This window comes from Artibeus jamaicensis, unplaced genomic scaffold, assembly GCF_021234435.1.
Source record: "Artibeus jamaicensis isolate MK-2021 breed Jamaican fruit bat unplaced genomic scaffold, CSHL_Jam_final contig_354, whole genome shotgun sequence".
Taxonomy (NCBI): domain Eukaryota; kingdom Metazoa; phylum Chordata; class Mammalia; order Chiroptera; family Phyllostomidae; genus Artibeus; species Artibeus jamaicensis.
Window position 1 is genome coordinate 45,767,998 of NW_026521803.1, and position 24,142 is coordinate 45,792,139.

The following is a 24,142-nucleotide window of genomic DNA, read 5'->3' on the forward strand; positions in this document are numbered from 1 at the left end:
GTGAAACTCTCATTCCGTCTTTATTCCCTCATGCAAGAGACACAGACAATGCATGATCCCAGGTACCTACTTGTCCACGTCCAATTCCGGTTCAATCTCGACATTTTGGAGCTTCACACAGTTCCCTGCAATAATGACCTTGGGCTCAACTCAATGCCAGCAAAGGGATTGATTCCACAGGAGAAACATGGTTGGCGTCACGTGGTCCGGGGAAGAAGCAGCAGGTTCTCAGCACTGAGACCCCTGTGTTTTAAGAGCCCAACACAGCCCGTACTCTTGGTGCCAACTCCAGATGTCATCAGGTGAGTGAAGCAAAGTGACTTTCGGATGAACATGAACGGAACTCTGACCTGAGGGACTGAACGAAAGCCTCCAGGCCCATGTCCAACGTCCACGGACCTCCGCACCCAGTCACAGTGGGTCTGAGAAAGAGTCTTTTGCAGCGGAGCGTTCAAACAGGCCGACCCCGGTGCCGCCGCCACCAGCAGACCCGCGGGCAACTGATCGCCCGTAAATTTCACCTGACTGGGCAGAAACGGCCGAAGCTCTAGACGCCCCCAGAGGGATGACCGGCCACAAGGCGGGTGACCAGCGATGGACGCTTCAATGATTTCCACGACAAAGGCCCGTTTACGAAATCTAACTCGCTGACGTGCATGTGGATTTGCAAAACTCGGGAGAGGTTCAGGTCGGACACGCACTGGGATCCCTTCCCGGAAGCTCACCTGCTTCGGGCAGACACCTGCACTGGCCCGGGCTGCACCCGCCCACGGCACGCTCTTGCTGACCCGCAGAAACATGGGAACACTCACGGCTAAGCCGTGCTCTTTATCACAGCTGAACAATGTCGGTTTGGACTTCGTTATTCCCCCTGAACCCTGGGCACGCTTATTAAACAATAAAGAGCTGGTAAACCTTCTGAACATTGATCCGGCACCTCCACAGGTGAGAGCAAACAGAACTTGTCTGGCTTCCCACAAGGGAAGCGCTCGGTGATGGACAGGGAAGGGATGGAGCTCGGCCCTCAGTCAAAACAATAAACCGGCTGAGCAGAACACCTGACTTACAGGCAGGAAGACCAGGTGAGCCACGGCGCTGTCGCCAAGATCAGGGCCAGCCCGGAACGAGGAAGCGATTTAACTGTGTCTCACCTTGAAAATGGGGCAGAAGGGAACCGCCAAACAGGTCAGCAGTGTCCAGTCGAATGGGGGTGGAGGACTAGGTGCATAGCGTTTCACACCTACCTTGAGGCACTGACTAAATGCACTAACGCATTGTGACTCTCTCACTTTTACACGGATGCAACTGTGCCCTCTGCCCAGGCCGCCCCAAACACACCCCAAACACACCCCGGCACCCACCAAAAGGCCCCTTGTTCCACCCTTGAGGCAGGACTGCCCCCCTCTGCGCGTCTCCACGGGACTCCTGGGAGCCCAGGGTCACGCAGGCTCACGCTCAGAAAACACCGTGGGCAGGGACACACTCGGCCGTCGGCCCTTCACAGCAGTTCCCTCTTGAAGGAGACAGGTTTCCTCTGACCAAGTTGCTCACTCCTCTTCCTCTAAGAGCTTTTCTGAGCCGTTACTGTTACCCACTGAGGAGGAGAAATCTTCGTATTTGTTATTATTAATATTATGATACTAAAATGACCCACTTAAAAGGCTCAATGAAGCCCACCTGTCCCAGGGCCACTGTGGGGACGGAAGTTCTGCCCTCCACGCCGCTCTGCTGAGTGGACACCCCGACAGCAAGCCCTTCCCAAGCTCCACTCAGAACTGGGAGCAAACTGACCCCCAAGGCAGCCGCCCCAGGTCTCCAGTCTCCAGCACCTGGGGCCGCACGTGGTCCGTGGGGATGCGGGCAGGGGGCTGGGGGGCCGCTGCTCCCTCCCGTCTTCTGTTCCTCAACAGAGCGAGCGCAGGGTGGGCGTTCTGCCGCCCCGACCCCCGGGTGCAGACAGGAAGCCAGGCCCGCCAGGCTCTCTCGGCAGGTGCGGCCGGTACCCAGGCCAAGGGACCGGCACCTCTGTTCCGTGTCTCTGCTTCCAACATCTCGAGGTGAACTGACCTCTACATGCCTCCCCCTCATTCAGTGACACCCACTCCTCCGCTCTCCTCAAATCAACAGGCAAAGTGTACAACACACAAGTAGAAGTGACCAAACCACTCACAAGGTCTTCACGCTGGTTGTGAAGTGGTCACGGGGTGAGACAGAGAATGAAGTCAGAGCATGGTGATGGTCCCTCTATGGTCCCACACCCTCAGGCTACCCACCACGCCTGCTGAATCCCTCCCGGGCCCTCGGGACCTGTCTCGGGCCCTTGGGCAAGGCCAGGCCCCACCCACTTGGCACGGGCAGGGGTGGAGAGCACAGGCTCCGAGCCCGGCCCAGAGCAGGCCGCACGCCTGCAGGTGGGCTGCACCCAGAGGCTGTGCCCGACCCCACTCGGCTCCCCACTCCCTAGGACCGGGACGGAGGTACCACGTCTCTGGCACCGGGCGCCGTCTCAGAGGCGGGTCTGCCAGGGGACACTTAGACAGGGTGGGGGGGCTGACCCAGGAGCACCCTCGGCCAACTCACCCAGGACTCGGGGGCAGATGCGCTGCGGTCCCAGCCCCAGTCTCCGGCCCTGTGCCCCGCAGGGCCCCGGGGGCTCCTGGCACACATTCCCGGGGGTCAAAGGCACCTTTTCCCTGTAACAGGTAGGATCTGGCTGAGAGAGCTCCCAAGTAACACACGTTCGCTCAACATCCTTGTTAAAAAACAGCTGAACTTGCAGAGTGGAGATTCCTGGCTCACCCTCAGCACCCGGCCATGGGTCATGGTGGGGGCTTCGTCACCTCAACCCCTACAGCTGCCGCACCCACCGCGGAGGCCAGCGGGGCAAAGTCCCAACAGGGATGGGCTGTGAGTGTGGAGTACACACCAGGTTTCAGAGACTTAGTGTGGAAAAAGAAATATCCAAGTATCTCGGTACTGACCTGTGCATCGCTCGACAGGACCAAGTGGCATTTCTGACCTCACAGGTTAAATGGAACGTGCCGACGCCACTCCACCCACTTCTTTAACCCTTTCTCGCGTGGTCACTAGAAAATCCCACGACCACAGCTGCCCGTCCCGCCACCAGGCAGCGCGGTGCCCGGCCAACGGCAGCCGGCGGGCGGACCCAGCCCGACACCTGTTTCTGCAGAGCCCGCAAGCTACAAATGGTTTTTATGTTCTTAGAGTGGCTGGATCGCAATCAGAAGAATACTGTTTTGTGACACGAGAAATAACAGGAAACCCAAGTCTGAGTCCACCGCGGCCTGCGTCTGCTGGCCTCTTCTGCCGGCCCCCGCTCCCGGCCGAGGTTGGGTCGTGCCAACGGAGAGGTGGGCCCAAAACACTTAGGATCTGCCCCCTCCCCCAGAAAAGTCCATGACCCTGCCCTGAAGTCTGAGAAACGCAGGCCCCGGTTTCCGGAGCTTAGCAGGCGGACTGTCCATCCCTACACTGACCTGGAGAACAGGGGAGAGAGGCAGGCGGCCAGTGTGGAGCCCGGTCCCTCCGGCCGGATGAACGGGGGCAGTTTCTCTCTCAAACTCGCAGACCCCTGACATTTCCCTTTCTTGGTGGATTACTCAAGACCTCTGCTTGTCTTCAGAGCACACAGGGCCATGAACGGGTTGGGTTCCAGCTCAAGGGACACCATACAGCAGATCCCGGCTCCTCCTGGGTGATTTCACAGGTGACCCCAGCCACCCAGGAAGAAGGAGGGGGCAGGAGGGGGGACCCTGGTCTTCCAGAAAGTGAGACAACGCCAGACGGCTCAACCAAGATATAAACAGACTCTCCACATTTGAACGAGTGTGAGGAAGACCACAAACTCAGGGCTACTGCCCCCCGAATGGTCCACTCTAGCAATCCTGCTACAGCACTGTGACCGGGTGCCGAACCGTGTGGGCCCCAGTGTCCCCGTGGGGGAGAGGCACCAACGGGACTCCCTCCAACCAGCAGGATGCCCATACACAGAAAGGCAGGCGTCCGGCCGCTGTGTGTGGGCAGAAAGGAGCTTCGTGGAGAACGGGGGTCTCCGTCCAAGTGCTGGCTGTTTGGGTGTTGGGCAAGGTCATCCCGAGTCTGTAGTGAGTCGTAAGAAAACTGAACTTGTACTCTTAACGGGGAAACTGTCACACCCGACAACATGGGCCACACGGTCGCGGAGATTCAAAACAGCTCCTGACGCCTCGCATTTGCTCACGAGCCCGTGGTCCTTGGTGTCAGAGCTTCACCTCTGACAGGGCGTGGTGGTGTTGGGCTTAAGAACGGAGTTCAAGGCCCTCGCCTGCGTAAAATTACGCACATAAACAGCCAGTGTGACATCCAGGTAAAAAGTCTCCTTCCGGTTGCAGCTAAAAAAGGCTTTTCTTTCACGGGAGGTTGGCGAATTTCACCCACCTCCGCTATTCGACGTATGAACGGCCACGTCTCGCTCTGGCTTCGGTTGGAGAAAGTCGACACCGAGCTGTGTTCAAGCACACAGAGCTGTGGAGGGGACGTCGTGATCTGGTCACGAAGCCTCTTCCCCTCGCTGTGGCCACTGTTCCGCTTGCTGCTTGAGTGGCATTGTCTCTTTCTCTGTGTATTTCACGTGTGACCCCAAAGGCACCGCGTGCCCTTGATGGGATGAGACGGGTGCGCAGAAGCCAACGGCTGCGACTCACACGGACATCGCGGGATGTCAGCCACCAGCGCCTGAGGCCTGTGAACGCTCTCAGACACGTCACTGTCACACGGGACGGTGGCCAGGAAGACCTGCACCCAGCAGAGTGACTGGGGCGCCTCTTGGTCTACACTGGTCAAAGATTCTGAGAAAACACATTCAGACTGGGGTCTCGACTCACTGATTCCTCCTCCGCAGAGGACAGCTGCGATGCAAAGGAGGAGGGTTTCTACGTGGCTTCTGGCCCCGCTCGGGTCTCCGGAGCCGGCTGAGGGGATGGGGACCCCTACACACTGACAGGGCGGCCAGAGTCTGAGAGGCAACCGGCCGTCCCTGGTGGCTGTGTGTGGCGTGTGTCTGAACCGCCACCGGGGCAGAGAGGGCAGTGCACGTTCACGGTGACCGGTGGCTGCCTGCTCGGCGGCCGTCCTGCCCGCCTGCACCAAGGACGCCGTTGCAGCTCCTCCTCGAGCCCCAACCATCTGGGCCCCGAGGCTGGGCTCTGTCACAGGGACGCCAACCCCTGCAGAGGCTCAGTCCCCTGCCCTGGTCCCTGTGCTGCACAGCTCAGGACGGGCCCCCAGGACAGGCCGGACCGTCCCCACCACCACCTGTCTTCTCCGGTCCCTCTCCCCACAAGTCTCTGGTGCCCGTGCCCTTCAGGGACTCTCTCTCCCATGCTGGTCATATTTGCTCCGTATATTTATTCTCGAGACAAGTGATTTCATGTGGGTGTTGCCATTGGGTTTCCCAAGAAACTGTGTCCTGGCCCCACGCCGAGCGGGAAATCCGTGTGCACAGCTGCAGGGCCTCCAGAGACTGGGGCACCCCATTCTTGGCTCTGCCCGCCGCTGTCCCCCTGAACGGGACCTGTCCCATTCTCATACTGACACGCCATCCCCGTGGAGAGACACGAAAATCTGGCCCACATCTCCTCTCTGGAGCTCAAGGTCGGCACCAGAAGCGGAACAGGTGTGGGGGCGGCTGGCGCCCACACCAAGTCCCAGGCCCTGGCCAGGTCTACACCGGGCAGCATGACTGCTCTGGGCAGCGGCCTCGCGCGGGGCCTGCTCCCCGCCTGACGTCATGCGTTCAGCTGGGTCTGAACTGCAAGTCAAGAAATCCGGCCCGGAGCCCGGCCACCGCCCCTCCCCCGGCCCCATCTCTGTGTCCTTCTGCGCTTTGTGCCCCGAAAACATCAGTCTTCACCCAAAAGGACCCTCCGTTCCCCGCCATTGCCACATACGCACAACTCTCAACGTTGACCTTCGGAACGAGCGCGGACAGAAAGCCGCGAAGACGGGGAAAGGACGGTGAAAAGTCAGTGTTTCTTCCCTCACGGTCACACCGCCGAATCCTCCTACTGAGGGAAACCCACGCTGCGGAGAAGAGCCCCACGCACTCGGCTCCGGCAGGGGCGGTGAGGAAACCACAGCTCGGACGCAGCCATCAGCTGCCCTGGGGGTCCGGTGCGCATTCCAAGGTGGTGTCCAGGGGCAGCGGGTGGACCCCCCCCCCAGCAGACCGCCTAAGAGGCCCGAGGCTCCTGGTCCCTTCGCAACAAACACGGACCCTCTCCCACACACTTACGAGACTTCGAACTCCACCTGCAGCAAATCCTATGTCAACCAATTCCTGCAGATACTGAAGAGAGTGTAGCTATTAGGAAAATGAACCTTTCCTTCTCAAGTTCAAACGCTAAGCGGGTGGTCATTTTCCTCTGGAAAATAACTGATAAGCAATCTTCCTGTACACCCATTAACAGATCCTGCTTTTCTGCCACCAGGTAACTTACAGAGGGCAATTTAATGCCACTCCTCATCCCACACCTCCAGAGTCGTCCCCACGCTTACACAGCTGGGGCAAGTACCTTCAGATTCTCCACTCACTAAGTCCTATTGTCCGAGCTGGCTTCAGACACAAGACCTGCTTCCTCGAGTCTTATTTTGAAAAGTAAAAGGCCGTTTTTGAAACGAGGAAGCCACCTGAGCGAGGGGGGGGGGGGGACTGTGCGACTCCCCAGCATCGCGGGAACCTCCGCCATGCCTGGCGTTGCAAAGGGGCGAATCGTAGTCACTATGCTGATGGTCACGCTGAAGACACAAACAGCTTTGGGGGGACAAGGCTCAGTCTGAGGGGATGGGATTATCAACGTGAACGATGATCTTTTCTCAGATGGCATAAAAGTGTTCTCTCCAAGCCGCTGTCAACACAAATCGTGCATCAGCCCAAGTGCGCCCCTGCCCACGGGTGCCACTCCCCACGCGGCTGGCAGGCCCACCTGCCCATGCACAGCGCCCACCCCCCCCTGTGGGCGCCCACAGCCACGGGCACAGGTGTCGACTTCCTCCCCTAAAACAGGAAAAATGGTTCCACGGAAGCTGATGAGATGGATTCATCGCAGGGACAGGGGCCAAGCGATGAGGTGTCAGCACGGCCACGGCCACGCAGGACGTTAAAAACGGAGGTGAATCATCTGTGAGACAGCGCATCCATCCACTCCCAAGATGTGGCTGCAGGACACCCCCCCTGTGAACTCCACGCGAGTCAACCCCTGTGTACGGCCTGTGTAAACAGACCCGACCCTCGGGGGAACATCACAGAGCCGCCTCCAGGTGACTCCAGCACCACGTCACCAACGCTCCCACGGTGCGTAGGATCGTGGTGACAGGCCAGTCACGGGGTCCCAGCCCACAGCGCGGGGAATGACTCGACGCCTGTGCGTGGCGCTGGGGGGTGCCAGATGCAGCAGGATAAGGCCTCAGTGAGTTCTTTTGGGTCGGCCAAAAACTTCATTTGGTTTTTTTTTTCCATAAAATAAAAGATGTGTTTTTCACGTTCACCAATAACTTTATTGATTTGGGTATTTTGAATATGTCATGTATCTCTCACATAGTAGAATGCTGACTGTTCTCAAATCCTCAGTTCACATCTCCATTTGATCGCCGTCAACCTCAACCGGTCCACCTGCCCACGGAGCATCGTCCAGCGAGGAATCTCCAGCGCGAAACTCTGCAAACCGCTTCTGACACGTTCTGCTGGTCACAGCACCTTCTGCATACACTGCACAGATGTTCTTTCGCATTTCAGTTGCATTTTTACCTTTATTAAAATAATAAAGCACACTATGCCAAAAATGTTGCGTATCTTCTTCCATCTTCAATATTATAATGGCTGCACAAAAGTTCACCAACTTTAACAAGATTTTTTTTTAGCACATGCTGATATGACAGCTGTCACAATACAATCTAAGAAAATTGTTTCAAATGAAATTAAAGACAACTAAGCACCACTAGAGCCATCTTTCGGACTGGGTTATACACCTGAAATTAATAGAATCTTGTATGTTACCTTTAACTGCAAAATAAAAAATTATTTAAAGACACAAAAGTAAAAAACTATGAAATAGGATCTGTTCACTCATCCATCCAATAAATAAATAAATAAATAAGTGGCACACCTTTCAGGGGAACCAATTTTTAGCTCCCGGCCAAAGTCACTGGAGTGGGCAGCAAAGGTCCCTCCACAGCGGCCCCCGCCTCCGCCTGTCCGCAGGCAGCAGGAGTCGACCGCCCACCTGGGGCCAGTGTTTTCCTGAATTAACTCCATCCATCAACATGGGAGGTCGAACGCTTTCCCACAGAAGTCACCTCAGGAGCAATCGCAAGGACCTGGGCTCGCTCTGCCTGACACCCTGCTGCACAGTGAACTGCTGGAGCCGGGCTCCAGTCTCTCACACAACTCTCCACGCGCCCAGCACTGTGCGGAAGCTCGAAGAACATTCTCGAACACTGAAATAAACCGGGGCGACCACAGCGCCCAGGCAGCTCGAGCAATACAGGTTAAATGGAGCCATATGGCAAAGGCAGACGCACGCTGCCCTTTTCTGAAACAAAGGAAAAAATTCCTAAACAAACCCTTTCCTCTCACATGGGAAGAGCCGAAGGGGAAACGGTTTGTCGAGGTTTACTAAATAATGCTGAAAAAATATGTATTTTTAATTCTCAGCCATTAAGAAAAAAACTACAGAGTTTTAACCCAGAAAGAACCTCAAATTTTTAAGTCTTCCCTTCACAGTCCATGAAAGCCAACACCACATGTCACCTGTGCTCAAGGGGACAGGAAGACAGCTGTCTCCCAGGGCTGCGCTGACGTCAGCCACTCCCGGGGGGGGGGGGGGGCACGTCTACCTGCTTCTGAAAGAGTGAAACACCTGGCGAGTTCTGTCTCCGAAGGAAATAAGTTAGCGATTCTCCCTGTTCTCACCGCCCCTGGGAGGAGCTGCCTACACCCCACCGAAATCAGGAAGGCAGGCTTCCCGTTAGTTATTCATGGGAAGACAATACGATAATGAATAAATAACAACACAAGAAGAAACTGTGTTTTGCACACACACACAACAGTAAACACACTTTTCCCCACCCTGTACGCTACCTTTCTCTTAAAGGGAGTTGGAGAATTTGACTGGATTAAATTCTTGACCAACACACATACATAGACCCAAAACAGAAAGACGATGGACCAGAAAGAACGCAATATCTGAAGTAAACAGCACAAATGTATCTGCAGCCGGCGCAGTTGCTTTTTAAACGACTTGCTTTTGCGCCGTTTTACTTTGCAGATATTGACATGACCGTGTGCCAACAACAGCTGCATTTCTAACTGCTCCTGCTTTGTCCTTCCCAGTGCCACTGGAAGCCCCATCTCCTCGGGGAAACTACTTTTAAGGAAAGTTACCACCCTCCTTTCCCCTCCAAACGCACGACGCTGGAAAACAGCTCCTCCTGGACATAAATCTGACAGCCGGGGAAAGACAAGCTTCAGCTGCTCAGATCGCACGCAGCCAGATTCGGGGGACAAAGAACACGCTCGCGGACAGTTACGGCAGCGCATTTCCCCAGGCCGCTCAAACGCGCTTGGAGACCGCGGCAGCTCGCAGATCTCAGGCACAAACGGCGCGTTCACCGCACCATGGACGCCCCTCTTACAGCTCAGTCGCGCCCCTGAAGCGGCCCTCTGTGGAGGAAACTTAGTTTTAAATAAAGATGCTTTTTAAAGAAGGGATGAGACATTTTAAATTCATAATGTTCTCAGTTGCCTCCCAACTAAGTTGATTTAACAAGTTCTTCATAACTATTTGATGTGATTCCTTTCTTAAAATGGGTTTGTGAAAGTTTGCCACTCTTCCCGAACACTGCGAGAGCGTTCCCAGAGAGTGCGGGGGTAGAGAGGGCCCACCCCAGAAACCGCTCCCCTTACCTCTGGTGAGAGTAGGGGGTGTGACCTCACCTCACTCAGCACAGAGGTCGCCTCTCCATCAAAGAGAAGTGCCCACCTCCAGCCCCCCAAATACACTGGTTCCTGGGGCCAAAAAGGACCAAGGCCAAGGCCTGACTCTGGAAAATGCTGCCCATCTCAAGGCCCCAAGACACACTCAAACCCTTAACCGGCTGCTGCCAGCACCCACTGGCCATCGGGGAGGAAGGTTGGGAGTGAGTGGGAGGGAGGCCAGGAGGGAGCCGAGGGCCACAGTCACAGGAGTTAGCTCACACTCCGCGCAGCGCCGAGCCCAACACGAAAGGGCTGGGCCCCCACTGCTCCCTCAAGTCCAAGGCTGAGGGCACGCGGCCTGCGGCCGAGAACCGGCATCCACACTTCCAACTGCCTCCTGCCGTCGTCTATGTGCAGGACTCGGTCACCTGCACCGCCGCAGGGCCAGGCTGCAGCACACACCCGCGTCCCCACTCTGCAGTCCACTGAAAATGCAAACACACAAGAGGTGGGGCCTCCGCCACCAGGGTGAGGGTCTGGCAGCTAAAGACAGTAAGGCCATTAATTCCTCGGGTTCGGACATTAATAATCCTGGAAGCGAAGGTCAGAGCCATCCCATGGTGAGCCTGCCCAGGCCGCTCTAGGTGCCCCGGTGCTCGCCGGGCAGCAGCTGGGCCCACACTGGAGGAGGAGTAACCTTCAGGACCAGCCCGAGCCGCCGGTGCACCCGGGAGGCCTGGGGGCCCACAGCTATGCCTGGACTATGTTCAGTAGGACGAGGGCTCATCCGACTCTCCCCTCGGCCTCCAGGACTTTGGACGTGCAGTGCTGGGGCAGCCAAGGGATGCATGTTTGAAAGAAGGAACTGATTGTGTCAGAAGAGCTGTATCCACACGCATGTGGATACAATGTGTCAACATCCACGGCATGTCTGCTTCTGAACTAGGAACGTTACTTCTTCACTGCAGTGTTTATAATGCAGCAACCCACTGAATATATCTAACACTCTCCTGCCTTCACCCATCAGCTGGGACCGACCCTCAAACCCACGCTATCGCCTAGTGTGCATGTCTCCAACTAAACTGGCCATCCAGTGCCAATGAGGACGTACAAATCCGTCCCCTCGACATGTGACTGAGAAATCTGGTTACATGATAAGCAAAATGCCATTTTTAATTATATAATTAATGGACACCCTTTTCTCCAACGAAAAGGGAGCTGAGCCAGAGCAGGCCTCGGACATTTAAAAGGAGCAGGTCACACCCGGAGAACCCCCGAGTCTGGGCAAGCTCCTCCAGGCTGCACGTCAGCAGGTTCTCTCCCAGTTTCCTGTTTCTCCAGCATTAAGGTGTAATGCCCTTGAAACGCGACACGCAGCCAGCCGGCCAGCCACTCCCTCAAGATTTCAAAAAGATTCCTTCTGGTAAATTATGAATAAGAGCACTACAGACCCTGAGAGCAAGTAAACAAAAATCCACAACAACCCCATAAACTGAGCACTGGCTTTTCAAGAGCGATCCCGAACTAAACTGTACCAAAATCTCCAGGCCACTTTATCACTGGTCCCTGGCAGGGAGGACTGAGAGCGGTCGGTGAGAGCAGACCTGGTTCGGCCGCATCCTTCCAAGAAGCTGCCTTTCCTTGGTGGGTCAATCACAATAATCAAATGCTTCCCTATACCAGCCTCAAACACCCCCACGCAGAGACAAGGTAAATAAAGGTGGGGTTCAGTTTCGGAGGTGGGTGCAATGGGCTTTGGCGCTGACCCCCTTTCGACAGCCACCTCTCCCTGCAGTGGCTGCAGGCCGGTTTCTGGGACAACATCCTGTGAAGTTAGAACCCTGGGTCTTCAGGCTGATTAAACTCTAAATGGCTCAGGCCACTTGAAAGGTTGTTTACAAATACACAGGATTAACTCTGGTCCGGGACACTATTATTCCCGGGTCGGCTGTGACACACCCCAAAGCCAAAGTGCTTGAGCCCCTCATTTCAGAACAGCCAGCCCCTGGGGGAGAGAGAGACTCTGAAAAAAACGAAAAGCAGCAAAAACTCCTGTCTTCCCTTTGTTGAGTTCGGTCCCTAAGAGCAACTCTGCAAGGAGTTGTCTGGTTTCACTTTGGAGAGGCCTTCCCAGGCCTCTCGGTTATTAGCTGTATCACACACACACACCCCTGGGATCGTTATTTGTTTAGAATGTTAACGTGCCCTGGATGTTTCAGGACGATCACATCAGCAAGTTTACAAAAACGAAGTCCTACGAACAGGGGAAGAAAACTATTAGACGCGCTGTGTTTGCATCTGAGCCCGTTCAAACTGTAATTCCATTACCAAAATACTTGAGCCGAGACACTGGGAGCTGGGTTTCTCAGGGGCCCATTCAAGATGGCATGGCCGGCTCTCTGGTGAAACCCAAGACATCCAGCCTGCAACCCTACCCTCAGCCTCCGGCACCCCCCCCCAGCACCTCCCAGCTTGCTCTAATTTTACCAAGGGGGCAGGGAGAACTATCCATTCACCCACAGCACAGGCATGTGGCATGTTGAATCCTGGCCGGTCTGCGTCAATACAAACAACGCAGCGATTTTGACGCCACAACCAAAGAATGCAACGGAAAATGAAGGAGGAGCAAACAAATGATAACTCGAGCTGCTTACTCGGCAGGAGAAAGTAGCCTATGAAACAGCACGCACGCCTCCTTCCTTAAAGTAGCACTTACATTCCTCCACCAAAATACCCCAATCATGTCCCCAGGACGGCCTGGAAAATCACCCAAAGAAGGTCCTGCGGGGGGACCGCCATCCCTGTTTCCGCCCCGGTCGGTTCTCTAGGTCGGTTCTCTACGGGTATTTATTTTCCACCCAACACAGCGGGGAGGTGCATCCATTTTCAAGTCGCCTTCAATCGGGGTTGGAGACTTAATGGCAGGTTCACAAGGGAACTAATGTTTCACCAAGACCACCTTCCAAAGTTCCTTTTGTGACTTGCTGGTCTGCGCGGCGCGCGGTCGAGGGTCCCGCAGCCCTGCCCTTTGTTACGCAGTGGGCCCCGCTGGCAGGCCCGGCCCACGCCCACGGGCACCTCTGGGCTTCCGAGGCGGCCCCCAGTCCGCCCAGCTCCTCCCGCTCGGCCAGGGCAGGTCGCCCGACAGGACACACACCCACTCGCAGTAGCCCCTCCCCGGGCGCCCGGGGCGGGTGCGCCCCAATCCGCGCGGAACCCCAGGCGCAGGACCGAATCAGGTGTGAACAGTTACGTAATCGCTCTGGGGGCCACGCCTTTCCCACCGCCCCACCTCCGCCAGAACAAAGTGAAGTTTAAAATAGAAACCAATTACCTGGCCTCCGCCGTGCCTGGGCCTCCACAGCGCGGTCGCTGCCACCGCGCAGACCCTCGGGCCCGGCGCAGGCCCCCGCCCCCCGACGGACCGCGGGCCAGGCCCGGCCCCCACTCCCCCGCGCCACTCAGTGCCCCCCAGCCCGGGCCAGGCCCCCAGTCCCCGGCCGCCCCACCCCTTTCCTCCCGCCCCCACCCCTCCCCCCCAGCCCGCTCCCACCCCAGCGTGTCCCCCTCCGGCCCGCACGGACCCCCGCCTTTGTTACGGTGCGAAGTTGGGCCGTGGGTCCCGGTCTCTTTCACTTCTAGGGTTACAGTGCAGGCGAGTGACGTCCGCTCCACATGACGGGGGCGGGGGGCGGGCGCCGGGGGGCGGGGGCGCAGGCCGGGCCCTCCCCCACCTCGCTCCCCGCCGCCCCGCCCACGGACCGCCCCCAGGAAGCCCAGCAACAAGCGGCCACCGCCCCCGCCCCCAGGGCGGGCAGGTAAGTGCCCCCCGCCCCCGCCCCACCCCCAGTTCGCCTCGGCTGCCCAAACGCCAGGAGATTCAGAAATAGGAATGATTTGATCCCGCGACACCTCCCGGAGCTGCCCGTTCCACAACCGGCGAGCTCGCTGGGAGGGCGGAAGGCAGAATCAGATCCAACTCCGCCTTGGGGGGCGGAAATGGCCCGAACTGAAGGCACGGGACTCGACCTCGCTTGACAACGGAGTTAGGTTTTTGCTACGGACGAAGGGTCCACGGGCCCTCGAGATGGCCTTAGTCCCGCGGCCCGGGCGCGGGTCCCTCCCAGGGGTCTCCCAGCAGGGGTTCCTGGGGAAGGAGAGGGCAGAGGGCGCACGGGGTCCTTAACCCGCGCCCCGCAGCCTCGCAGCCTCGCCATCCGTCCCGCCGTGAGAGCCCGGCAACCGCGGCAGTGACCAAAGATGCTACATGGCCCGGTCTGGTCCACACGTCCCCACACACACTGCTCCCAACCTTTCCAGGGAGGCTGGTGCCAGGTCGAGCCAGCACGCAGCGCGGGGGGGGGGGGGGCAGGCCGCTCTGCGCCCGTGAATATGCCCATTGTGCCGGCGACGCGACCCGCGTTCCGCACTCTCAAGTCAGTGGGCCACATAACTTCCACTGACCGTGAGCGGGTCACGCTGTAGAAGGGGCTGAGTATCAACTTCCAGAGACAAAATAAAATTGGAAATCGGAAGGTGCACGCTGCCTTTACTTTGTACAGAGTTAACACCAGTTCCAACAATTCTCGTTCTCGGTGCGTTCTGAGCCCGGCAAGTGGGCTCCCCTACCCGGACCCTGAGCGCGCTGGGGACCGCCTGCCGCGTGGGAATGAGACGGAAGGAACCAATTCCCCAGCTGTTGAAAAGCATAATCACATTACTCCTCTTTTCTTCCCTTCTGCAGGTTTCCACTGGAATCCGAAAGCGCCTCTTGCGTCCATTCTGTACAGTAGGGCACTCGGAGGAGGCAGGGTCTCCATTGGGACTGCCGCATGCCCACCTAGCTGCCCGGACTCGGATCAACGCGTGTCCACATCTACACGTAGCAGACAGCTGTGCAAATCAAGAGCCTGCGGATGCGCGGGGCTGGTGGGACTGAACAGTGTGCAGACACATGGGCGCATGCACACGCGCGCGCACGCGCGCACACACACTCACATCCCAAATTACCTCCGGGATGGAGAGTCGCTACGGATTGGCCAGCAGAGCCGTCACTCTCACTCAGGGGGCAGGGAAACTTTGCAAGGCTGTTTCCTTCCCCCACCCCCGCCCCCACGGATTCATTTAATGGTAAAAGAACATCTGAAAGTTAGCCATCTGCGCAGAGAGTTTTCCTTCTTTAACCGGGGGGCGGGGGCAGGGGAGGGGTCAAACAATATCCATTTAAATATATTTTGTACTCCCGCAATGGATGAAAAAGAAAACTAGCAATCCCGGGAGGGGAGGAAGAGAGGTGGCCCCGAATAAGGAGACGGGGGCTTCTGCGAAGGGTGGACACAGGGTGAAGCGTCCTTCTCACCACCCAAAAGGAGCTTTGACCTTCCATTTATTCCGAAAGTAAAAAATGTTTTTTCACAGGTTAGATTTAAAAAAAAAAAAACCTCCAGTCCTAATTTATGAACTCATTATTTTAATTTTATTTAAGCATGAGCCAGTAGCAATCATGTTTCCTTAAGAACTGACCTATTTTTGGCTGGAGATAAACGATCATGTTAACAGATGTTAATCTTGTAATCTGTTTTCCCTGTAAGCACTTTACATACCCAGGGTTCAGACCTTAAAAATATCTTTTCCAAAAAGACCTGACGTCACAATTCGCTCCCTGAAAAATGACTCCCCTTTCTCCCGGTTTTGTGTGTGTGTGTGTGTGTGTGTGTGTGTGTGCGCGCGCGCGCGTTGTTGGGCTTTGGTGGGGCTTTTTGTTGTTTGTTTTGTTTTGTTTTTGCCTCTGCAATGATTTCAAAGACATTGAATCTTTTTCACTTTATAAACGCCGATTTGTTCTGCCTCAACTCCCACAGGCCTTTATTTGCATTTCAAATTCCACAGGTTACACCAGTCGCCTTTTCAAAACAACGTAAACCAACAATGAAGCAGCAAATAGCTTTTTGTGCATCTGGGTTAAATAAGGCACAGGATGAATATATTTTAAAAGGGGGCCGAGCAAGCTGATCTTTGCACACCCGGAGACCACGTAGTTCTTTATCAACAAACCCAGCGGAATGAGGAGCAGACGGACTCTCGAACAGAAGCTCCCGGCCTGCTGCGCGGTGCTTATTAAGGCTGATAATTAGTGGGGCTGACTTACAGACCCACATTTTCGGGTGAAAGGCTGGGTCTCTCCCTAACGGCAGGGCCCACTGGCTTCCCAGCCCACCAGAGCTGATTATCACCGCACCCACCTTGCCCCCTACACTGCGGTTTGTAACACTCCACTCGCTGGCTCTTAGAGAACTTATCCACACACGTTTCTTTCAACGCGGCAAGGCGGCTTAATCTAAACACCGGGCGTAACTATGCAGTGTGTTAGTTATCCCTGGAAATGGCAGACAAGGCGCTTTTCCAACCCCCACCCCCCCCAACTCAAAGCCCAAGCATTCTTTTCTTGTACGTGTACCCACCCGGATACATACTGACATCAATACCTCCCCCATCCCCACGCCCCCCCCCCCCCCGCTCAGCCCCTGCCCCAGTCTGGCTGGGTGCGTCTCTGAGAAGTCCCTGCCACCCGGACCCGCGCTCCCCACCAGTGTTTTGAGTCACTGGCCCCCGCCCCCACCCCACTCCCACCACTGCCCTAACTTCCTTTCCAGCATCTCACTTCTTTAATGTTAGGGTCACTTTTAGGCTCCATGTAGGCAAGGAAAGGAGGGGGACGGACAAACAGCCCCCGGCCCCACGCAAACGCGTCCCCGAGGCAGCAGCGCTCGGTGCCCACCGCATCGATCCCGTCAACCAAGCCCTTAACACCCGCAGCGGCTCTCCGGGCCCGCAGCCCCATCACTCACCTTCATTAGCCAGAGCGTTTTACTTTAAAGTAAGGCAATTTGCTCTTTGTCTGCTAATGGATGGAGAGCGCACCCGAGCTCCCCTCCTCCCGCGTCGCCTTTGACGAAGTGTACAAAGCCAGAGGCTCTTCCTCGCTCCCACCTCGGCCCCCACCCCGCCCCTCCACTGCGGTAAAAGCCACCTCCCGGCGCTCGCCTCGCCGCCTGAAGTTGCATCTCCCCACTCCTGGAACTGCGGAGCCCAGCAACTACCAGCAGGGAAAGCCCGGCCGCCCTCCCCGCGCCCGGGAGCCCCTCCCCGGCGCCCCCAACCCGCGGCTCACACCGCGCTCCCAGGCACATCCTGGCCCCGGCCCTGGCCCCGCGCCCCCGCCCCCCACGGGCCCGCGGCGCCCCCCACCGCGGCCCCTACCTTAGCGGGGAGGCGGCGGCGGGGGCTGGAGGATGCGCACGCCCCGCGCCTCTGAAGGTGAAGCCGAGCGCCGGAGGCGCGGAGCCGAGCGCTGCACTAGACCGACCGCGCCAGCTGCGCCCGGGCGCGGGGGACGCGCGAGGGCGCGCGGGCCCCGCCACGCGCCCGGCCCCCTCCCCGCGCCTCCCGTGCACGCCCCGGACGCGCCTGCCTCGCGGAGACCCCGGCGCCGGCTGGGCTCGGGGGTCTGCGCTGCGCGGGGAGGGGGCCGGACCACCGCGGCCCGGCGCAGGCCCGAGGCTTCCCCCAGCCCCAGAATGGTCTGCCCTGTAGGAAACGCACACTCTCCACTATTGTCTCATCAGCACAAAGTTCTGCCACACTGCGGGGAAAGTCTGGAGGCTCGCGATGACTCAGACGCAGCTCATTCTTCTCCTAATAGCCCTGAATCACGACCCAACGGCTGGTTGTCGCCCCTTCCTCCCCAGGACTCGGCCGCCGAAGCCCCAATTAGGGGAAGCTGTTTACGCGCGCACACAAGGATTCACACACACGCACGCATCCATACGTGCAGACGTGTCGGGGATGTATCTCAGCCGACTGGGGCACCTGAGCACTGAGCCTCGAGTCCAGAGCGTTTTGTGGGGGTCCTGGGGGTCCCGAGCGCCTGTGCGTTACGAATGGCCTGGGTGGGGGTGCGTTTACTCAACTTCCCGGAAATGTGTTTAGGGTATTCAGACGCGGAGTATCAAGGCAGTAAGTGCTCAGCCGAGATCAAAGGGTCCCTCCGGAAAGACTTCAGGACACGGATCCTACTGCATGTCAATTTTTAATGACTTGTTTTTATGTTTATCTTTGAAAAGTTCAACTCTAATTTTTCTGTGTTTTAAACTCCATTTCTTCACCCCCACTACTCCCCGTGGGCGGTACTTAGTTGCAATTAGTTGAGTCTGGGAACAAAATTCCCAATCTGACTCCCCAAACCATTACCAGTACGAAGAAGCGGGGGGCGGGGGGCGAGGACGGGGGAGGGCGAGCGGAGCGCCCCCGCCTCGGCGCGCGGCCCGGGGCTGTGGCCCGGGGAGGGGGGGCGGGGAGAAGCGCCCTCCCCCGTCGCTCCTGGCCATATTGTTCCCTCCTCGAGATAACTCCGCCGCGGAGATGAATTCCGTCCAAAGCACCGACGTCGCGGCGCCCTGGCGGCCGAGCTGCGGTCCAGGCGTTACCTTCCGCGGTGGCATTTCTCCGTCCCTAACGTTCGCTACCGCTCGCGGGCTGCGGCTCGGGGCCTCTCCAACTTAGAACGTTTACAACAGAAACTACTACAGACAGCTCGCTGGGAGGGAGGAGCTCGTGCCTGCAAAGCCGGACTGAGACACAGGGGCCATGCTGCGCGCGCGCGCGCGCCCGTGTGCGATGTGTGAGTTTCCAGGGCGGGGGGGCGGGGCGGGGGCAAGAGGGCGGAGAACTCAGGAGAGAAGGACCCCGAATCCTCACGTGGGAGGCGCCGGGGCTCAGCGACCTGCACAGGCCTGGAGAGCGGGCATGGCGAGGGCGGGTACGATTGCTGCGGGTTCCAGCGTGAACGCCTCGGGTGGATGTGCCCTTGAACAGCCGATTCACAGGGAAGTGACCGAGGGCCGCAGTCGTTACAGAACACCGTACAAACACACAAATAACAGTCTCCCCCAACTCGCCGCAGGACGAGGACCGAAATGGCACCTATAGATATGGACACATTATCACATATATGGTATCTCCCACGAAGAGATTCAAATTTGAATGCTTGACATTTTAATAGTTTTCGTCGATTTTCGAGCGGATTTGAGGTGAAGGCAACGATCGACAGCCATCTGTGTCCTCGGGTCTATGGAAAACAACAGTATTGCACTAACAACTTCCACATGTTGAGAACTGACAAGTTAGATCAACAAGGGGTGAGAATGTCCTCCAGTGGCGTCCGCACAAAATGGTGACCCCCCCACCTGCGTCCCTTGCCCAGTCTTCCGCCCCCCCCCACACCTGATTTCATTTGGGGCTCAGGCAGTTCTTTGGTGAGATCGTGCTTTTAAGAGATTTCCTTTCTTCCAGGCTTCTCTGCTGCTCACAGAGAATCTGAGAAGGTAATCTGAGAGATGGGCAAGAGTTACGTTCTGGAACAGGGCAGCCGGAGGCCCGCCGATTTTATTACTGGGGAGAGCGCCCTTCCTCACTGGCGAAATGTGCCTAAGGTTCCTTGTGCACAGAGCCGCCCGCCACCCCCAGCACACCCCCAGCAGCTCGTTCCAGAGAAACTCAGTACAAAACGAAGTATGTAATGAGAGTCCCCATACTATTTCTGTGACATACTGGACATTGTTTATTTAATGTCTTCGAACATTTCCAGGAGCCATTCAAGATTAAGGATCATTTCTATACAAATGACAAGTTCCTGAAAACCCCCAGTGGTCTTCCTCTTTTGAAATGTTTAGGTGAATTACGATATTTGGGTGGAGAAAAGGCAGCAAGCAGTATGGATGGATTAATGGTTGAATACATACTTGGCTATTTATCAAGTTTTGATTTTGCGATGAATCTGGTCCACTAAACAGCTGGAGAGGAAAACACTTGTTTTCCCTGTTGTTGTCCAGGGAATTCTTTGTTCAGGATCAGAGCCTCGGCTGTTCAGGCCACAGGAGATGGTCTTGCAGTGACACGGGGTTCGGTGGCTTGTCTGTGTGATGCAGGCGGTGGCAGGACTGGTGGCCGTTTAGAGGAGAAGGTGTCTCAACAAGTTCCATTAGAGACTAGAGAACAGGAAAAAGCAAACAAGAATCTCCTCCCCCGCCCCCTGAAAAAGGCCTGTCCTGCCTGAAAGCTGGAAATGAAACTCTCTGAACTATAGTATGAAACCCAAGAGGAACTAAAGCGTATCGATTAAATATGCATGCTGAAAAATTTAAGTGCACTACTTATTAGTAAATATTTAATGTTCATCCTTTCTCCAGATGAATTTATTAGGACTTTCTAAATGATATCTGAGGAAGGAGAATGACATTCTTTCTGTACCTAAGTCGAGGAGTAATCTGTAGCTCTCTGGAGTGACTTAAATTTGCAGATTCCACAGTGGGTCAGAGGCGAATTCGGTTTAAACGCTCAACCCGGTTCCCCAGGTGAGGAGTCTGGCAGGAGCAGGACAGCTGCTGACCGCTGTCGGTTGTTTGGAGTAGTGACCATGCCACCGGTATTTCATTCCCAACGGTTGCAGAATTACTACCCCGGTCCTGACTTGCGGCCCTCCTCTAAAATCATCCCTTTTCACAGAAGCTGGAAACTCAGAGGCTACGCTGCATCGAGGTGATGGAGCAACGGGCCTCTGAGCGTGTCCGTGGGTGACTCAGCATCGGAAACCCCCTGGGAGGGCGGGGGACGAGGCTGCGGTTCTGTTCTGAGTGGTCCTGGGAAAACAGCTCCAAGACTGCTGGGATTCAGCAACGGGAGGCTCCGCCTCTGCATCGGAAACTCCCTGTCTGCTTCTTAAATTCTGATTCTGCTGAAGGCGATGAGCGCGCCAGTCATGAAATAGGTGAGCCCCGCGTGGGGCGAGTCAGGGTCAGCGCCAGGCCTGCTCAGTCGCAGTGGACACCTGCGCATGGTTCGAAATACTTACTGTCGTGAACATTTCTTCTCTCCGCGGTGTCCGAGGCCAAAGACGCTTCAACAGGTAGTCGTACCTGAATTTTCAGACATTTTAATAAGCAGCAAAGTATCTCTCTGAGATTGTGGGCAAAATAAAACCCAGGAGTGAGACTCAGAGAAGGCGCTGCTCATTTTTTCTCGTGGCCAAAAGCCGAGCCGCTTTCCCAGGAAACCAGCAGGCTCAGCACCGGCTTCCTTCTCAGAGGTCACCTCCCCAGCGGCCCACGGAGCTGCTAGCCCAGCAGCGTGGGGTTTTTCTTTTTTTTTGCTGAGGCTGTGCATGCACTCTGGTCACTAGCAAAGACAAGGGGACACACAGATGTGTCCCTGGGGAGACCACAGGGACAGGCGTGGCGTCTCGACCTTCGCTGCTGAGGCTGCAACTCCGTCGGGCCTTTCCAGCAGGCAGAGAGCCCTCGGGTTTGCTCTCAGTCCCCCCCCCCCCCGGGCCCAAGTGACAGCTGGTGCAGAGTCCTCCGGCCCGAATCCCACGGGTGGGCATGTTCTGGGAGTCAGAGCAAAGGACGGAGGCCCGAGAGCAGGATTCACTTCTGGAGAAACACGCTCGACAAGGAGTCCTGTTCGAAAGTCTCCGCCTGGCAGGCAAGAGGGGGCCTGCTTCCCTTCCCACCTGTCCTCACAACCAGCCGGTGGGGACCCTCGACACCCCACGTTCTCACAGCAGCAGAACATGGACTCTTCCTGCCCCCAGCCTCCTTCCCTCTCACCACACCTGACCGACTGCCAAGGGCAGGCGCTGCCAACTTGTCGAAGGGAACAGAAATCCGAATTGGGGAACCAGTGTGACCTCCTTCCCCCGGGTGTGGGCGGGCGCACTCGTAGTGAAACTGGTGGGCGGGAGAAGCGCTCACAGACCTTTGCTGGAGGGGACCTGTGAACACGGCTCCGTGCCACTGGAAGAGGAGAACCTGGCATTGAGACCGTGTGATGGTGTTGCAAACGGAGCGATCAATAGGCAAAGGCACGGTCAGGGTACCACTTAGCGGTTGCCATCGTCAAGAGTCAAGGTGCCCTGTTGATGACAGAGACTAGTTACTCTTTCTTGGCAACTTTTTTTTATCGTGGTAAACTATAGGTAACGTAAAACTTACTGTTTTAACCGTTTAAGTGTGCGGTTCTGTAGCATTCAGTACAGTCTGAGTTGTAAACCATCGTCTTCCCCATCTCCGAAGTCTGTCCATCTTACAGAACTGAAACTCGCACCCGTGAAACCCCCTCCCCTCTCCCGGCCAGGCCACCACCCCTGCCTTCTGTCTTCATGATCGTGACCACTCCGGGGGCCTTGTCTCGGGGACCAGACCGTGTCTGTTCCTTCTGTCTCCTTGTCTCACTCAGCTTGATGATGTCCAAGTTAATCCCTGCTTTGAGGTCATAAATAATGGAGGCACTGCTTTGCCAAACAGACTGATTAGGGAAGTGACTGTAACCTCAACAGAAACACTCCTCAGGAGTTTTTCTTCCGTTCCCTACAATGATCTCGGGCTCTGGCTGAGTAGCTCAGTTGGTCTGAGCGTTGTGGGCTCCATGTCAGCTAGGGGCACGTACAGGAATCAGCCAATGAATGAGCAAGTAAGTGGGCCAAAAAACGACGTTTCTCTCTCTCTCCCCCCTTCCTCCCCTCCTCTCTCTCTAAAAGTCAATGAATAAAAAGATAAATGCATAAATGCATACATACAATGAGCTCGTTACCCAGCTGTCTTTGCTTGTCTTTGCCTATTTCAAAAGAAATGGAGAAAGGCCCTGGCTGGTGTAGCTCAGTGGACTGAGAGCCGGCCTGCAAACCAAGGGGTCGCTGGTTTGATTCCCAGTCAGGGCACATGCCTGGGTTGTGAGCACAAAACACAAGCATACACTGATGTTTCTCTCCCTCTCTTTCTCTCCCCTTTCCTCTCGCTCTAAAAATAAATCAACACAATTTAAAAAAGAAATGCAAAGAAAGCCCATCTATCTCCCCAAACAGACCAGGGCAGCAGAGTGCAGAGACCTGACCGGAAGCTTTGCATTAAATACTCTCTGGCTGGTATTTTCCCAGCTTATTCATTACTTATATATAACCAGACCGTTTCCCCCAACAAGGGAAAAAGCATACTTTAAAAATCAGAGAATTAAACCTTTAAATCCATGGAAAGGAAATGGGAACTGGACACGTGAGGATGTGTAATTCCTCTGGGTCAGGCCCCAGGTGACCCCGACCTCTGACCCCAGGAAAAGCCTTGGTGGAGAGAACTCGCTTTCTGTGCAGGGGCCTAGGACCCCCACGACCCGGGGGCTCCCTGCCGGCTGCCCCCAGAACTTCCACTTCAGAAGGGGGTGGAGGGGCCTTATAGGAGTCAGGCTGGCAGTCTCCTCCCCAGACCCCGAGTGGGGGGCCGAGCGTCGCGGCGTGACCAGTGGGAAGCGTGGGGAAGGGTATCAGACCGCTACCACATTCCACAGGGTGGAACAGCGTTCCATGTCTCGCATTAGCGGCCACCGTTTAAAGCGCGCGTTGACGGACGTTAACCGAATTTTAAAATTCTGATGTTTCGCGTCTGCGCCTCATGGACGCATCCATCGCGCGCCTGCTGCTCCAGGCCAGGCCCTGGATTAAGGGCTAATAGTGCTTCTCACACGCTTACCACGCGGGAAGCCCTCCTAAGGGCTTACGCGTCAGGTCCTTTTGCCTTCACGACTCGACGAGGACTCCGCCACCATCCGGGCCGCCGATGCCGGGAAGCAGGTGCCAGCCGCCCGCCGGCCCGAGCCCAGGACCAGGTGGGAAACCAGCCACCCCGGTGCAGCCCCTGGGCCACAGCGCCAGCGCAGAGCACCGCGCCTCAAGTGCTTGAGAGATAATTCTGCAGCGGGACAGAGCCCGATCCGAGTTTTCTCCTAACAGTTCCAGGAGTGTGTCGGGAAGTCTCCCGGCCAGTTCCGGGGCCACATGCCTGCCCTGGGCACTGAGCACGGCCTCCCACTGCCCCCTCACCCCCCAGCCGGGGCACCTCCAGCGAGCTCTGTAGTCTTCCGTCCCCGTGAAGGGGTTACACACGTGTGCGGGACCCCTACTGCCTGGCGGATGAAGTCTCTATGAAAACACCTGTTTGCACTGGCTCAAAGGGTTTACACTGGTTTTTAAAAAGGGATCAAACACAAGAGGATCGCACAAGCCGTGGGAGGAACCGACCGGGAAGACTAAGCAACAGGAGAAACAGAATGTGGTCAGGGCCA

At 56.6% G+C, this 24,142-nt stretch overlaps 1 protein-coding gene across 4 annotated transcripts in view; it reads right to left on the reverse strand.

The window, feature by feature from the left end:
* The window catches only part of ZNF516 (zinc finger protein 516), a 72,282-nt gene extending 54,928 nt beyond the window's left edge, over positions 1-17,354 (reverse strand). The window contains exon 1 of one of the 4 annotated variants that reach the window (XM_037145842.2): positions 17,234-17,354. The gene's annotated coding sequence lies outside the window, so the exon portion shown is untranslated. Of the gene's footprint in view, positions 1-13,307; positions 13,379-13,557; positions 13,656-16,821; positions 16,900-17,233 lie in introns of those variants that run through there. The other 3 variants (XM_037145852.2, XM_037145823.2, XM_037145833.2) reach the window with 3 other exon arrangements.
* Positions 17,355-24,142: the final 6,788 nt, after the last annotated feature.